A 3,223-nucleotide genomic window follows, 5' to 3' on the forward strand; every position below is an offset into this window, starting at 1 on the left:
TCTTATATTTCCTGATTCTCTTCATCCCATCGACAGCAAATGATGCAGTCAGTTTTACGGATGGATAGACAGATAGACGGTTAGACGGATGAATGAGAAAATAAGCGTGGCTCACATTCATTTTACCCGTTCTCATATCGTAAAAGGGGAAATATTACTCACCCTCAGATCACCCACGTGGGTGTTCATCAAAAATTACTTCAACGCATCGAAAAACTAACGTCTAGAAACACAAATAAACTATATTACTTGACGATTACCTTTAAAATTTAATTAACATCTGAAAATAATATTCGCCGGTTAAAAATTATGTATTTTGAGGGGTCACGATGCAATAAACAAACTAGTTAACCTAGTGACGTCGATAACATTCAGAGGATCAGTATATTAGAAACGTATTGGTCTTCTAATTTGGATAAAAAATTTGTACTTTAATTTCACTGTAAGTGATATAAATAGCAAAGTCTATAAATATAAACATTTTTGAGCTTTCAGTTTATTTTCCCCGATTACCGTAAAAATCGCATAATAAATGTGGAGATATTTTCTTAAACGATAAAAAATACACTTGTGGATGATCATCTATCTAATTTAGTTTTACTAGTAGTTAAAATCAATCAATATTTATTATTTGTATGATTATTACCAGCAAAGGGAGATTTTGCTTAAAACACATTCCAATAAAAAAAAGACAAAAGAATCGTTTTGTTATCGAATAATATATATATATATATATATATATTATTCGATAACAAAACGATTCTTTTGTCTTTTTTTTTATTGGAATGTGTTTTAAGCAAAATCTCCCTTTGCTGGTAATAATCATACAAATAATATATATATATATATATATGGACTCTCTCGTCCATTTCGACATATCAGCCTATGAGCTTCCGGCACAACTAAGGTGCTCGGAAATCCACACGGATGATTTGTTTGTGGTGAGGGCTTTGTGTAGAACCAACCACACTTTGTGGTATTACTGCTAACCTTTGTCGGTGCAGATAGGTTTTATATGAGAGTTTCCTTCTCCTAGATGCATGTTTTTTATGAAGACTGTGGGTGCATCTCTCAGTGAATTAATGCGCCCCCAGATACCAACCTGGAAATTTCTACGACTCGGCGCGGTACATAGAGCGCATTGACTTCCCAGATAGTCACACATTTGTATGGCCAAACTCAACGTTGTTTAACTTCGGTGAGCTGGTGAGAACCGGTGTGTCAACGTGATTGTGTACATCTACGTATATAGTACACACACACACACACACACATATATATATATGTGTGTGTGTGTGTGTGTGTATGTGTGTACTATATGCAGGTCAAACTGGTTCTGCATCCGTAGACTTGTGCTGCTAAGTTTTATATAATATTTTCGACATCAATAATACAATATAGTCTTTTTAAATGCTGCGCGTATACAAATAGACCTGTTCTCTATTATAACAATTTTTAAACAGATTTTAGTAAAATTTCTTTAGTGCTATTCATTTAAATCCCTGCATATCAGTGAATCATCAGATTCCCGAACGGATGAAACACTAGTGCCTGTAGGTATTTAATAATTATTATAGCAACAATTATGTCACCCCATTTAAAAACTCGGTTCTTATTGTTGAACACTAACTTAAAATTAAACACATGACATTATAATCATAAGATACCCCATCACTGTCTTCACATTTACGCTTTATATAAATGTTAATTTCAACAATATTTCTTGCAGTTAACGTTGGCCGTACGGTTTGTTCCTTGCTAATGAAGTCAAAGATGGCTTTGTGGTCGGGTTCGCATCTCCCGACCTGCTGTAATCGTAACTCTCTAAACTGATCAAACACTAGTGCTTGTAGGTGTTAATTATAGCAATAATTATATATCTCTATATAACAGGTTTGTCGGTATTCACAGTAGTTATTTGAAGTTATTTAATATTAAAAAATGGATTATCAAACCTTTTCTTAAAATATTGTGTTCATTAATGTTCAATGGATGCAATTTAAATGCAAACTAATTTTCGAAAGCATAATAAATTTATACTAAAGATAGATAATGTAGGTTATATATTTGAAACTAATAAAACTACATTAATAACCACTGAGTGACGGGCAGGTTTTTCTATGTTTTCTTTTTAGTCGCGTGAAAGCGACTCTATAAGACGGTCCGTCGGTCTGTCGTTCGGTCTGTCCGTAGCAGTTTTGTGCTTGGCCTTTTTGGTTAAGATCAAAGATATGTTGTCAATAGATGCTGTTCTTAGCTTTTTAAACTTTTCTTGGCCTTTTGGCCAAAATCAAAGTGTAGTATCTGGTCCGGCAGATACTGAAAGCAAAGACCATATGTGGGGGAAACCCCACATATAAGACCTTGGTCAATGTGGGGGAAACCCCACATATAAGACCTTGGTCAATGTAGGGGCAACCCCTCATACCAATTGTCACTATCCAGCTCCCCTACTTCTCGGGGAGTTGGTCCCCATTTCCTCTTTACTCCTCACTTTAAAAATCGGCCTTGTGCCTTATTTGCTCGGTGGAGAGCAAATAAATACCGCTTTTCTTGGCCTTTTGACTAATATCAAAGTGTAGTATCTGTCTTACTACATGCTGTACTTATTGTGATATAAAGTGGGATCACTTTTCTGTATTAATTTAATTTAAAATGATCACCCACTTTACAACCAGTCAGTCTCAAAGCCACCCAAGTCATTCTCCAGATCATTCAAATTGTTTTTGAAGGATTCCAGTTATTTTTAAGCATTCAAGTCATTTTGAAAGTCATTCACTTCATCCTTAAGTTCATTAAAGTCATTCTAAGTCATTTACTTTTTATTTATTTAAGTCATTTCAGCCCAATTTTCGGTCATTTTAGTTTATCTTTAAGAATTTCATGTAAATCCTATATTCATGCATTCATTCATTACACGAGAACACGCGACTAATGGCTATCGGCCTTGTTTTTACATATTTTCACACTTCAAAATCAGGCGAACTGAAAGTTATTTATTATCATTTCTCATGAGTAGGTTGCGCGTTCGAATCGTAGAAGTACTCTAACATGCATTAAAAACTTATCTACTAGCCAAGTCGATTGGTAGCTATTACATTGGTTAGTTACATCATTTCTTTTTTTTTAATAAAATAAAAATAAAGTAAAGAATGAAAGAAAAAAACATTCATATTTGACTCCATTGTGTTTAAAAACAACGACATAAAACGATTTCTAAAGA

At 34.0% G+C, this 3,223-nt stretch overlaps 1 pseudogene; it reads left to right on the top strand.

The window, feature by feature from the left end:
* Positions 1 to 2,264: 2,264 nt before the first annotated feature.
* Positions 2,265 to 2,423, top strand: LOC145284893 (U2 spliceosomal RNA; annotated as a pseudogene).
* Positions 2,424 to 3,223: the final 800 nt, after the last annotated feature.

This window comes from Euprymna scolopes, chromosome 1 (genome assembly GCF_053919585.1).
Source record: "Euprymna scolopes isolate OS-2025 chromosome 1, ASM5391958v1, whole genome shotgun sequence".
NCBI classification, from domain to species: Eukaryota; Metazoa; Mollusca; class Cephalopoda; order Sepiida; family Sepiolidae; genus Euprymna; species Euprymna scolopes.